The following is a 15,104-nucleotide window of genomic DNA, read 5'->3' on the forward strand; positions in this document are numbered from 1 at the left end:
ATGCCCTAGTCACTCCAATTTTTTCTTTTCTCAAAACCTTGTGCCTCCCTGGAGTCTAAGTTGCTGACAGCAGGAATGCTGCCCACAGATCATGGTTCTCCTCTCTTTAAAGCCCTATTGAGAATCGCTGCCTTAGGTCCTAGCATGATGCTCACAGGAAGCCATCCTGGGAAGGCATCTTAAGGTAGATGCCACACTTAGCAATTTAAACAGAATATTTTCCTCCCTTGCCTGCCAAGGAGGGGGGAAACAAAATGCCCAAGGACCTAAGTGGTTAGAAGAAACCACGCTTATTTTGATACTGACAGTTGACAACTGATAATCAAGACCTCTCCTAGGTCAAAAGAGCCTGATGTGTGACTTCCTAAAACACAGTTCACTCACACAGAAATTATATGGAAGAACTCATCAGAGATAAAATTTATTTGGCTCTGTGTGCTTCACATCAAATAAAAAATTAAGCTTTTCATTTACTTTGTCAATATATCTTTTATGGTGGGGGTGTCTGGGTAGTTCAGTCAGTTAAGCAGCCAACTCTTGCTTTTGGCTCAGGTCATGATCTCGGTGACCTGAGACCAAGTCCCACATCAGGCTCCTTACTTGATGGGGAACCTGCTTGAGTATTCTCTCTCTCCCTGTGCCCATGTCCCTCCCTCTGCTCATGCTCTTGGTCTCTCTCTCTCTCACACTCTCTAAAATAAAGAAAAAAAAAACTTTTATGGTGAACTTCCTAAAAAATATGTTTTACTGCTTAAAAGATTATTATATAAGGTGAGGCCAAAGGGTCAACACTAAGACTATGCTATGTTGTACTTGACATATGAACAATAGATCTGTCTTCAACAGAGAGTTTTATACATTAAAATGATAAAATATAAAATAACTGAGCCAACATTCTTCCTATTTGGTATGATTTATTTTGGATTTTGTTTGTTTGTTTGTTTGTTTGTTTCTGAAAACAAGAACATTACAGCTTTGAAATTCTTCATTTTCATCAGCTTGGGGAAAGTCTTCCAAACTGTTTGAGTTCAAACTGTTTGAGCTCAAACTGTTTCTAATCTGAACATATCTCTTGGCTGAGATGAATTATTTGATGAGTCATTCCCAAATGATTTTGATGGATAAACTGATGAGTAACCAAACTAAAACAGCTCTTTGGCTTCAATACAAAGTTTGCTACATACAAAGCTGAATTTATAATAAAAGATTTTTATATTAACAAGAGTTTAACCCAAGAATTTTGGGAATACATATGTGTGTGTGTGTGTGTGTGTGTATACATAAATACACAAAATCAACAAAAATTATAAGGTGGGAGAAAACTTTTGGAAGTGAAGAATATGTTTATGACACAGACTGCAGTGATGGTTTACGGTGAAGCATACAGGTGTCTACTTATCTCCAAATTCATAAAATTATATACATTAAATACATATAGTGCTTTGTACTGTACTGTATTGAGATATAGCACAGTGGTTTAAAAAAGCGAACATAAGTCAAGAACATCTCAGAAGTTGGAAAACACACATGGTTATGTCACTATTTTTAATGTTAAAAATATGAGTACTTAAGAAAATATAGGATTTAACAGCCAAACATAATGGCTTCATTTTAGAAAATATGCATTTATTTCATTGAAGATATACTAGATGGATAAGGCACCTAAAATTGTGGGTCTGTTGTTTAAGCCACCTAGTTTGTAGCACTTTGTTATATGACCCTTAGCAAATGAACAGACTCATATATCTCAGACTTGGACCTGAGAAAGGTGACAATCTTGAAATGGCAAAAGATACAAACAAAAAAGCCCCAAAAAGGCCTGCTCTCTCTAAATAAGAGGGGGAGCCTAGCAAGGCAGAAAATATTTACACAATAATCCCTCTAATTCAGCTAAACACCTCAGAGAAAACTGTGGCCCCACTCTCACCTCTACAAGCAAATGTACACAGAGGCCTAGATTTACACCCTGGTCCCAAACTCCTTGCCAGAGTGTCAGAAAAGGCTTAGTAGGGTGGCAGAACTTTCATTCCCACCATTGGGTGATGAGGCACCCCCTTGGCAGTATCAGTGAGGACTATGTGGGGAGCCCCCGTGAGGGAGGAACAAGGCAGCCCTACCCCTCTCCAGTAGGGTGATATCAGTGGAGGACATGGAAAGGCAGGATACTCAGCCTTCCCCCAACAGTGTCACTGGAGTTCCTCTAAGAGTCAGTAACGAGGCCCCTTATCCTTCCCAGTCAGGGTAGTTTCAGAAAAAGACTACTGTGAAGCCAGAACTCCCACCCCACTCAGCAGTGATGGGGAAGCCCTCTCTGCAGATATTAACAGAGGCTGAGTCAACATCTGGACTTCCACTATCAACTGACAGTAATGATGCTATATACCACTTCCCTGCTCAAAAGTTGTTAGAACAGGTGTACTAAAGCACAACATTTAAATAAAACCGAGAGTCTCATAATATAGTGCCCTAATATACAAGTTTCAATCAAAACTCACTTGTCATATCAAGAACCAGGAAGATCACAACTTGAATGAGAAAAGACAATCAATAGAGGACAACACCAAGATGACACAGATGTTAGAGTTATCTGGCAAAGATTTAAAGTAGCCATCATAAAATGACTCAGCAAGCAATTAGAAACATGCTTGGAGGAATGAAAATATAGGAAGGTTCAGCAAAGAAATAGAAGATATAAAGTGAAACCAAGTGGAGATCTTAGAACTGAGAAATATAATATTAAATAAAAACTTGGTGGATAGGCTATAACGTAGAATGGAGAAAACAGAGGAAATAATCAATGAACAACAGAAATCATCCAATGTGAACAACAGAAAGAAAACAGAATAGAAAAAAAAATCTCAGAAATGTTTAAAACTATAACAAAGGACCTAACAATTGTGTCAGTGGAGTTTTGAGAAGAAAGAAGAAAGGGAAGGACTAAAAAGTACTCATAGATATAAGGCTTGAAAATTCCCCTCAAAGCTCAGCAAACCCCAAACAGGATAAATCCAAGGAAGGCCACATTATGGCATAGTATAGTCAAACTTCTAAAAACTAAAAACAAAGAAAAAAAATCTTGAGGCAGTAAGGAAGAAACAACACCATATCTATAAAGATAAAACAATTTTAATTAAACCAGATTTCTAATTGGAAAACATGAAGATCAGAAGTAAATGACACAATGTTTTCAAGTGCTGAAAGGAAAGAACCATTAACCCAGAATATTATACCCAGTGAAAATATCCTTAGGAATGAAGAGGAATTCAAGACATTCTCAGATGAAGGAAAACTAAGAGAATTGGTCACCATTGGATCTACCCTAAAAGAATTAAGGAAGTTCTATAAACTAACTAAATAAGTAAATGGATGGATGGATGGATGGATGGATGGATGGATGGATGAATAACACCACTAAACAGAATACACATTCTTCTGGAGTGCCCCTAGAACATATGCCAAGGTATAACACAACATGGGTCATCAAGCTAATCTCAACAAATTTAAAAGAAATGAAGTAATAGCATATTCTACCACAAGAGAATCAAACTAGATATTAATAACAGAAAGAAACTAGAAAATCAAAAATAGGGAAAGAAAGAACTAAAACAACAGAAAAATCTCCAAACAGTTGAAAACTAAACAACATTCTAAATAATCAATGGGTCAACTGGGATGTCTCAAGGGAAATTTAAAGATATACTGAACCGAATGGAAATGAAATGTAACATAAAATTTTTGAGAAACAGCTAAATCTGCCCTACAAGAGAGAATAGAATTCATTTATAGAATACATGAATACATTAGAAAAGAGAAAAAGTCTCAAATCAGTCATCTAAGCTCCTCTCTCAAGCATCTAGAATGGAAAGAACAAAATAAATCCTAAGGAGGCAGAAGGAAGGAAATAAAATTGATAAGAGCATAAATCAATAAAATTGAAAGCAGAAAAAACAATATAGAAAATCAGAGAAACAAAAAGCTTATTCCTTAAAAAATAATCAATAAAACTGACAAATCTCTAGCAAGACTGACAGAGGGGAAAAAAAAAAAGAAGATACAATTACCAACATCAGGAATGAAACGGGACATTACTGAGACTCTGCAGAAATCAAAAGGATAATAAGGGAATGCTGTGAACAACACTATTATGAATGCTGTGCACACAAATGTTTATGTGACAACTTGGCTGAAATGGACCAAGTTCATTCCTTGAAAAACACAAATTACCACAACCCACTCAATATCAAATAGATCACTTGAATAACCCTAAAACTGAGGACACTGAATTCATAATTTTAGAACTATCAAAAAAGAAGTTTCCAGACCCATATGTTTTCACTAGGAAATTCTAATAGAAGTTTGAATAAGAATTAACAGAAACTCTACATAAACTTTACCAGAAAATATAAGACTTCCCTCTTTACTTCATAGGCCAACATTACCATGATCCCCAAACTAGACAAAGACAATACCAAAAAAGTGCAGACCAGTATCCCTCATGAATATAGATGGAAAAATCCTTAATAAGATCTGCAAATAGAATTCAGTAATATATATAAGGAATTATACACCATGATTAAATGAGATTTATTCCAGGGATTCAAGGCTGTTTCAATATTGAAAAATCAATCAATGCAATCTGCCTAAAGACATACAAAGAGCAAAGAAGAAAAATTATATGTTCATATCAACTAATGAAGTAAAAACATTGACAAAATGAAATACCATTTCACGATTTTAAAAACTCAGAAAAATAGTAATAGAAGGAAACTTTCTCAACCTGAAAAAGAACATTTACCAAAAAAAAAACCTATGGATAATATTTTACTTAAAGGTGAAAGAATGATCAGTAAGTATGTCCATTCTCACCATTTTTACACAGTACTGAAATTCCTAGCCAATGTGATGAGTGTAGAAAAAAAAAAAAAGGTGCCCAGGTCAGAAATGAAGAAATAAAACTTTCCCTATTTGCAGATGACATGACTGTCTAGTAGAAAGTCCCAAGAAATCTACAAAAGAAGTCAAAGAATTAAGAAGTGAGGTCAGCAAGCTTGCAGGACACAATATAAACACAGAAATCAATTGTACTTCTATATCCAAACAATGAACACAGGGATGTTGAAGTTAAAAATATATCATTTACAATCATTCAAATAAATGAAATAAGTAGGTGTAAATCTAAAAATCACATGTGGGACTTGTACGCTGGAACACTGAGAAAGAAATGAAAGATGATTTAAATAAATGAGATTTATAATGATGGATTGGAAGATTCACAGGAAAAATCACAGTTTTCCCAAAATCAACACAATTTTACACAATTCCTGTCAAAATTTCAGCAGGATTCTTTTTTTTGGTAGACATAGACAAGATTATTCTAAAATTTATATGGAAAGGCAGAGGAACTAGAATAACTAAAGGAATTTGGAAAAAGATAAAGAAGATCTAGTCTACCCAATTTAAAGACAATATACAGGGAACATAAGCAAGACATAAGAACATGTTAAGTCTCATATTCTATACAAAAATTAACCTTTTTTTTAGTAATTAACACATTGTAAAATTTTAAAAAATGGACGATGGACTTAAAATGTAAAATAAAACTTTTTAGGACAAAAACAGAAGAAAAGCTATGGGACCTATGAGAGTTCTTACACATGAAGGAAAAGCAGAATCCATAAAAGGAAAAGTTGATAAACTAGAAGTCAACAAAATTAAAAATATTTGCTCTGCTAAAGTCCCTGTTAAGAAAAAAAAAAAAAAAAAGCTGTAGTCCTTGGGTGACTCAGTCAGTTAAGCAACTTGGGCTCAGGTCATGATCTTAGGGTCATGAGATCGAGTCCTGCTTTGGGCACAGCACTCAGTGAGGAGTTTACTTCTCTCCCTCTCCCTCTACCCTAGCTCCTGCCCACACGCTCTCACTCTCTACATAAGATAAATAAATCTTTAGAGAAAGGGGAGGGGGGAGGCTACTGGGAGAAAATATTTGCAAACCACATATCTGAAAAAGAACTAACATCTAGAATGTATGAAAAGTTCTCCAAACTCAACAGCAAAAAATCCAATTAGAATATGGGTAAAAGACATGAAGACACATTTCATCGAAGAGACTATACAGACTGTAAATAGGCACATAAAAAGATGTTGACATTATTGGCCATTAGGAGAATGCAAATTAAAACCACAATAAGATATCACTACACATCTATCAGAATAGCTAAAAAATAGTGACAACACGAAATGCTGGCAAGAACACAGAAATTGGATCACACTGCTGGTAGGAATGTAAAGTGGTACTGCTACTTTGGAAAACAGTTTGGCAGCTACCATATGATGTAGCAATTGCACTCCTTGGCATTTATCCCAGAGAAGTGTAGACTTATGTTCGCACACACACAAACCTATCCGTGAATGTTCATAGCAGCTTTATTCATAATAGCCCCAAACTGGAAACAACACAGATGTCCTTCCACTGGTGAGTGATTAAAAAAAAAAAAAAAGTACAAAACAGAGGTCAGGGAGAGAAGTGTATGCAGAAGAAGGATCAGAGAGATGCAGGGCTGCTGGCTGTGAAGGGGGAGTAAAGGGACCACCAGCCCAGGAACTCAGGCAGCTTCTAGAAGCTGGAAAAGATTTTCAAAGCAAAAATAGAGTTGGAATCTTGGCAGAACCGGACAAAGAGAAAAGATTACTAACAGATCTTGGCAGGACTGGGCGGAGAGAAAAGAAAATTGCTAATGCAGAGCCCATCTTCAACAAATCATTGCACTCCTGAGACCCTCTCTTAATAAGGACTTCCGGGACCGTGCTGAGCAGCAGCAGCATACTGCAGCCCAACAAAAGGGCCTTTGTAGCACATAGCCCCCCTTTATCTAGATACCTCATAACTCAAGACTGCGTTTGGGAGTCTTATTCTTCTCATTTTACCTTGCCTTGACCCAGATTGGAGAAAATATTTTACTAAGAGTGAACTTGTTATACCAAATGTCAAAGGTACGGTCATCCAGTGCTGTACAAACTGTGACTCTCATAATTTTGATGAACTTTTCTATCTTGTGCTTCCTTAAAAGGATGGTCCATGTAAGTGAAAGCAAAACAGGAGGATAACCAGGATGATGAGAGCTTTGGGATTTGTGTTATCCGAGGAACTGATGCTATCCATGACTATAACTTTTCTGTTAACACAGGTTTTTAACTCTAAATGAAGCTTTGAATTGGATGGTCACATAAGTTCACCCCAAAGCCCCCAACTAGTTGGACTAAGTATCTCATGTCCACAATAGACTTTCAAGAACCATGTATAGTGGCTCAGCTTTTATTTTTTTATTTTTTATTTTTATTTTTTTAGTGGCTCAGCTTTTAAAGAAATGACAGTGGTTTTTCCAAAATGTGAAGAGGCTAACATAAGTTACATTTGTATTTGCTGTTTACAGAGTTGATATAGCCAACCTGTCATCCTGAAATATTCTTTAACCCATAGCTAGTTCTCCTATTCTCAATTTTAGAAGAAAATCCAAGATAAGACTAAGTTACCAACCAATCTTAAACATCTTCTGTAAACCTATGCCACGATCAATAATGTGACTAAATGCTATTAAAAACACTTCTAAGAAAAAAAGTGGTACATCCAAACAATAGAACAGCAGTCAGCAATTTAAAAAAAAAAATTGATTCAAACAAAGTCCTAGAGGACTATCCAGGGAATTATGCTGAGTGAAAAAAGCCAATCCCAAATGGTTATTTTTATTATATAGCAAAACATTCTTGAAATGGCCAAATGACAAAACCAGATTAGTGTTTACCCTGGGACAAGGAGGGAGCAGGGGTCAAAGGGAAGTGGGTGTGGCTATAAACAGAGACTGTAAGCATCGCAGTAATGAGCTGTACTTTGTGCCAATGTCAATATGCTGGTTGTACTAGGATATGGTCCTATAGGTTTGAAAACGATAATGTTGGGAGAACTAGGTAAAGTACACAGAGGATCTCTATTACTTCTCACAACTGCATTTGGATCTACAATTATCTCACAATAGAAAGTCTAATTTTTTTTTTAAAGTAGTTATTCTTAGTTCTCCATCTGTTCAAAAACAGATGGCAGGCTGGATTTGATCCACAGGCTGTAGTAGTTTATGGAGTTTAATGCAAACACCAAGAAACACTATATGTTCATTTAATGGTGTTTTAGATGCTAAAACTTTTTTTTTTAGATGCTAAAACTTTATAGAGACTTAAGCACATAGGTCTTAAAACGTGTTTTCCATCATTAGTTCTTACAATTACTGCAGTGGTTTTCTAGAGGGAGATGTCCATTCCCACTCCTGACCTGAAAGGGATACAAGAGTGGGTCTGTCCTCCTCTGGATTTGGTCTTCAAAGCCTTTGCTCTTGCTTTCTTTTTTTTTTTTTTAATTTTTATTTATTTATGATAGTCACAGAGAGAGAGAGAGAGAGAGAGGCAGAGACACAGGCAGAGGGAGAAGCAGGCTCCATGCACCAGGAGCCCGACGTGGGATTCGATCCCGGGTCTCCAGGATCGCACCCTGGGCCAAAGGCAGGCGCCAAACCGCTGCGCCACCCAGGGATCCCTGCTCTTGCTTTCATATCCGCATCGTGAGCTCAGGTCTGCTAAGCCAGCTACCACATGTCCATTTGCTTCCCATCTTCCCACGCATCGTTCCTCTTGACTGCTCACTTTCTCTTCATCCTGGGAATTCTGTTTTCCTTCATCGTTTCACCATTATTAACCAGAGGTCTTCATTCAAATAATCACAGGCTGAGCCAACACATCAGGGACTTGTGTGGTTGTCAGCGTTTAGCATGACATCTGGGCTTGTCATCATTCTGAGCCAGTGAAGACCTCGGATGTGGGCATAGACTCGACCCCATGGTAACTTCATGCCCATGGATTCAAACTTTCACACTGGATGTAGGTGAGATTAGTTCTTATCTTACTGCAGGTGCTTAGGCTAGAAGTCAGGGGTTCAGATCTCAAGTGAACTTGCAGGAGGAAGTACTGTAATATATCCTTATTTGTTAATACCGAGATTTGGGGCGCATCTTCTCCAGTTGCAGGCTGTCTTTCTTAGATAAGAAGTCAGAATCAATGAGGGTACTTGCAGGAAGAGATAGGAGATTGAACCAGTAACTTCTGTAGACCTTTCTCAAAATATGTACATGTGTAGCTTTATGGGAATGTGCTCTGAGTTCCATGTAGCAAATTTACATGGCAACCATGAGTTATATGCCAGCGTGGGGAGATGCCCCCTTGGGGGAGAAAGCTCCTAGGTGAGGCAGTTCGTCAGTGAGACACACATACAGCTAAGCACAGAGCTCATGAGGGCTGTCCAGGAGGGGCTCAGCCTCTGCCGTGGGCCTGTCAGGATGATGCACATCCTTTCTCAGGCCATGCCACCCGTTGAACTACAGGAAACGTTAGGATACGATAGAACACCAAGTAGTCCTCAAGGTCATGGCTCACCTTGGAAGTTTGCATGAGGGGATTTATAAAGTGCAAAGAACTCCTTGTGTTAGTTCTTCTGCTTGACTTTTTGCAGAAGTGATACATGATGGAGGCATGCATTTATACACAAAGTGGGGATTTGGAGCTTTTTTTTTTTTTTAAGTTTTGCCAATGTGACAGGTAAGATGGTATTCTGTTATTATTTAAACCAAAATACCTTTGTTTATAAAATTGTGCTTTTATTTCCCCCATGGTCCTGCTGCCCATCTGTATTGTATGTGTGTGTGTGTGTGTGTGTGAGAGAGAGAGAGAGAGAGAGAGAGAGTGTGTGTGTGTGTGTGTGTGTGTGAACTATGTGTTCTCTCACTTCTTTTTTTATTTTTGTGTTCTCTCACTTCTTTAAAAATATTTACTGGTCACTTCTGTTAGTTCCTCTCCCATTTCATTGACCTCATGATTTTGAGGAAGTAGACATTAAATAAGTAAATAGGTAACATGATTTTTGTAAATGTTTCTGAAATTTAAAGAACCCAAGAGTTTGATATGAGTCAGATTTATTTATACATATATATATTTGAAATTGTTATAAAAAAGAAAACCTTGATCATTTTGTACATATTCATAATTTCTAGATATTCATCATGAATTATATAACTCTATTATCCTTTATCTCTTTTATGCTTTTTGTTCCCACTCAACTTTAACAGTGAGGTTGTGAACACTGCTTTCTTTTGGTTTCCGAGACAATTTCAAGTTCTCATGTTTATAGATACAAATATTTAACACTATAAATTCTTCTCCCAGCACTCTGTTACCATATTGTTGCTTCCTGCATGTATCACTGATCTACTTTTTGCCCTTTTACTTTCAATGGTTTCAAATCACTTTAAGGCGTATCTTTTTTATATTACGTGTACTTGGGTTTTCCTTTATAATCCTATTCGAGACTTTTTCTTTAAATAAGTATATCCAAGGGGCAGCCCCGGTGGCGCAGCTGTTTAGCGCCACCTGCAGCCTGGGGTGTGATCCTGGGGACCCGGGATCGAGTCCCACACTGGGCTTCCTGCAGGGAGCCTGCTTCTCCCTCTGCCTGTGTTTCTGCCTCTCTCTGAATGAATAAATAAATAAATCTTAAAAAAACAAAACAAAAAAAAAAAACCAAACATAAATCCAACAATGCAAATACTGATTGTAATTCAGATAAGAATGTTAATCTAAATAAGTATATCCAGGCCACTTATATTTACAGAGAAGACAGCTCTTTGGTTTTGTTTCTGTCATCATATTTTACTTTTTATTTCTATCAATGCTTTAAAATAATTTCCAATATATGACTTATTTCCTTTGCTCATATATGTGTTCTGATCACTTTAAAGGTTTTTATTTTGTTTTACCTTTAAGTAATTACCTTTGTTTATTAATCTCCTATTCATTTAGCTTCTATCTAATGACACTGTATAAAAATGATGAAGGGTGCCTGTATGGCTCTGTTGGTTAAGCATCTGACTCTTGATTTCAGCTCAGGTCATGATCTCAGGATCATGAGATCGAGGCCTGCATCAGGCTCCATGCACAGCATGGACAGCATGGAGCCTGCTTAAAATTCTCTCCCCTCGCCCTGCCGCTCCTCTGCTCATCCTTCTCGCTCAAAAAGTAAATAAATAAATAAACAAATAAATAAAATAAAAATGATGACAAAATAATAGTATGCTTTTACCTCTTCATACTCCCCCTTCACTGCTGATTATTTCTACTTATTCTTTCAGTACTTACCCTTATACTTTAAATTATAAACTTTAAATAATTTTTACTAATAACAAGAGCAAGAAATCAAAATACTTCAATTACCTCTTCACCTTCTCTTCCTACCTCCAACTTCTGTTACAGCATTTTTGTAATCATAACTTCCATAACTTGATCCTTTTTTTTTTTTAAAGATTTTTATTTATTCTTAGAGACGCACACACACACAGAGAGAGAGAGAGGCAGAGACACAGGCAGAGGGAGAAGCAGGCTCCATGCGGGGAGCCCGACACGGCATTCAATCCCGGGTCCCTGCGATCACGCCCCGGGCCGAAGGCAAGCACCAAACCGCTGAGCCATCCATGCTACCCCCTTCTTCATCTTATAGTAAATTCTTCTGCTGTAGTTCCTCCACTTATCTCTTGATTGTTTGGGCTTTATCCTCTTGTAGCTTCTTTACAAACTCCCCATGAGCAACATATTCCTTAATTTTCCCGTGTTTGTGTGCATGACATTCATACAGAAGTGGTAGTTTGATTGATACATTTCCTTAGTGGAATGGACACCCATCAGGAATATGTGTCTGTTTTGTTCACTGGTGTATTTCAATGCTCAGAAAAGTATCTGGTATCTGGTGCCTATTCGCACTATAAATGAATATACAAAGGAAAAACACAAAAGTGGTCTTGGGTAGGGCTTTTTCCTCCTGAGAATTTGGCCAGCATCAATCTTCTAGTGCTAAATGCTAAAGATGGGACATTCGAGGCCTGATTTCTACCAACAATTTCTTTTTGGTTCTTAGCAGTCTGACCTGGAGGTGCCCGGGTGTGGTTTTATTGTGTGTTTACCTTGCTTAGAGTTGTTGAACTTCTTGAACCTGTGGGTTTATCTTTTTCATCAAATTTGAACAATTTTAAGCCAATTTTTATTAATGTTCCATGTGTGCTTTTAAAAAATATTCTCTGTTGACTGAAAAGATCTGTATTTATCTACTAGATCAAGTTGATTAATTTTATCATTCAAATCTGTCTTTGCTCTTTTCAGCTGATTTATCCATTTCTGAAAGGTGTATCTTAAAATCTCTAACTAAAACTTGATCTATTTTTAGTGCATCCATGGTCACTTGCTTTACCTATTTTGAAGCTGTATTGTTAGCAACATACATATCTATGATTATAGTGTCATTTATTTTTGTTACTTGGTATATGTCATCCTTTGCCCCTCATGGCATGCTAGTCTTATAACTGTTTTTGCTAACGTTAAAATTGCTGCCATGGCCAGTCTGAGAGGACTGCATGAGGCAGGGAATTTCAATGTTTCTCAAGAATCCGGCTGGATAAACAGATGGATAGACCTCCAGTAATGCAGTTAGAGGCAGAGGTATTTCAAGGTGGAGGGGTTTGCAAAAGGAGTCCACAATGGGCTTTATGCATTCACTCTGGTCCCTGTGAGTTGATGTTTTGTGAGTTAGGCCTAATCCCAACAAGGTTTAATATGCTTTCTCAAAGAACTGAGGTGATCAGCATGTGGGCAGCTGTGCTCTGTTTCAGTAGGAAAAGGAATATTTGCAGGTGAAAACAAGTTTCCTTCCTAGGAAGGTTCAAAGATAAGACAGCCTTCATGTAACAATGAGGAAGTCAATGACAAGGAAGGAGAGAGAGCTTTACCTGTGGTTATACTGAGCATCCCAATGCTTGCTCTGGTCTACTTTCCTTAAATTATTACTCAACAGCATAAGGGATTAAAAGCTTTTTGAAAAGACTGGCTCCTTTCCAGAGAACTGACAGGCAGGGAGCTAATACAGATGGCCAATCGAAATGCACTGAAGTCAGAGACCTTTTCCTTGTAGAATAATGAGAAAATACTCAGAATAGAAGAGGACAGACTGGTTACTAACCTGCACAAAGCTGCATAAGAAAAATGAGGCCTGACAGAGTGGGCGAGGCAAATCCTACATGACTAAGTGCTCTTCCCTGATCTTGGAAACCTGGCGGAAAGTGGGACAAGAATCCAGAGGATGTGCAAACCCTCACCTGGTTCTGGTACACATATCCCGAAAGGGTCAAGATGGAACTACTCATATATTTCCTTGATCTTAAGATTCTGTACCTCATTTCTAATGCTTAACCAAGTCTGTAGCAAATATTGTAGAGGACACAGAATTAGAGATGGCTCCTAGCGACAAAAAAAATTGCATTCGAAATGAGGCAGACATCTTCAGGTGGACAGACCATGTCGGACGTTTTCAATACAGAACTATAAAGGAATACACGCACACACACACACACACACACACAAACACATGCATGCACATACACATATATGATGGGACTTCCAAAAAGAAGGCTAAGAGCCACAGTTTCAAGAGATTTCCTTCTTTTTCTACCACCAACAGGTAAATAAGGATGTGAGATCCTTTGGGGGCAAAGGGAAGGACAATCATCCCTTCAATCTGCCTGACAACTCTGAGGCAGGTGTCCCATCTCCAATTTACACGTGAGTCTGCATGCAGACTTCCTATTTCCTCATGCAGGATGCATGAAGAATAGGCAGGTGTGGGATGCTCTGTTTTGAACTGACAGACAAGGAATTAAAGCTGGTAGCTTCAGGGCCAGGAGAAACACAAATACATCTTGGTATAGTGATTTTTTAAAAACACATCAAGTGACACCTTTTAAACCAACGACAATGGTTTCTATTCCTGTTTCTAGCCCGATTCCTCTTTTGGAATTTGCTCTTCAAGAAACATTATGCTGGATAATGAGGGCTCTGAGAGCCAAGAGCCCAGATCCTGTTGCATAACCTCAGCATGACTCTCTGTGAAACTCCTAATAAATCATTCAGTTTTGCCTTGAAGCCACTGAATACTTGGAATAATGTGAAAGCTGGTGTCTCAAATCATTACCAGGGCACCCACATGGGAGTACTATTTACCCTGGGAATCGTTAAATTCCACCTGCAGTAAATTAGCATCTGCTCCCTGCCAGGAGGTGGCTCACATCAAAGTTGTGTTAACTTTTGAAAGTCCATTTTCAGCCCGCTTTCACCAAGGCTGTCTGGTAATTGCCTTCTCTTGAAAATCCAGATCAAATCCACCAGGACCCCTGACAGAAAACAAAGAGGAAAACAGGGAGTGAAAATAAGAGCCAGGAGCACCTAAAGGATCTGTTACATGTTGTTGTCAGTCCAGCAAGGAGAAGCCTTGGGAGGCGGGCCTTGATGTAGGTTCTGTGAGGTTTCACAAGGAGGAAGTGAACGGTGACTTCTGAGCATCTCCAATATTCTAGGTGTGATGTCATGCTCAACTCCTATTAATCCTCCCAATCTACATAGGAAAATGAACTCAGCTCAGGTTCTGGAACCTGACTGAGGTCATCTGGCTAGAGAGTGGCTGCATTATGAGTTCCCAGAGCCCTCTCCTCACACTATACCCCAAATGTCCTGGGCAAGAAGGCCAAAATGTTGTAATAAGGAACCCAGGAAACATATGTCTCCTGGATTGTGATGGGTTTACGGGTCGTTGCCTAGTGAGCAACAGATGAGAGACTGAGCAGGCTCTTAGATACCCAGTGGGCACAGCTGAACCCGGGCCTGTTGGTCTAAAGATGGAGTCCGAGGCTGTTCACGTCAACTGTTACCAGTACTGTTCACACACACCTAGGCAGGATAAGTTTCTTTTGACAGGCAGAGTGGAGAGAAGGAAATTAGTATTTATTAGGAGGTAACAGATCTTACAATGAAGAGCACTGACGCTGGAGCCAGACTGTCTGGGCCTTGATCCCATGTGCCGTCTTGCTGGAAAAAGACCCAATGTGTGTGTGCACGTGAGGGTGGCTGGGTGTGGGGGCGGCAGAGATGGATGAGCAGGAAAGGCCTTGTGCTGGCTTGCTGAAACTGGTCAATAG

At 38.5% G+C, this 15,104-nt stretch overlaps 1 pseudogene; it reads left to right on the forward strand.

Annotated features, from left to right (window-relative positions):
• Positions 1-6,734: 6,734 nt before the first annotated feature.
• LOC129506602 (SOSS complex subunit C-like) lies at positions 6,735-7,064 on the forward strand (annotated as a pseudogene).
• The last annotated feature ends 8,040 nt before the right edge of the window (positions 7,065-15,104 follow it).

The sequence above is a fragment of the Nyctereutes procyonoides genome, unplaced genomic scaffold, assembly GCF_905146905.1.
Source record: "Nyctereutes procyonoides isolate TBG_1078 unplaced genomic scaffold, NYPRO_anot_genome, whole genome shotgun sequence".
NCBI classification, from domain to species: domain Eukaryota; kingdom Metazoa; phylum Chordata; class Mammalia; order Carnivora; family Canidae; genus Nyctereutes; species Nyctereutes procyonoides.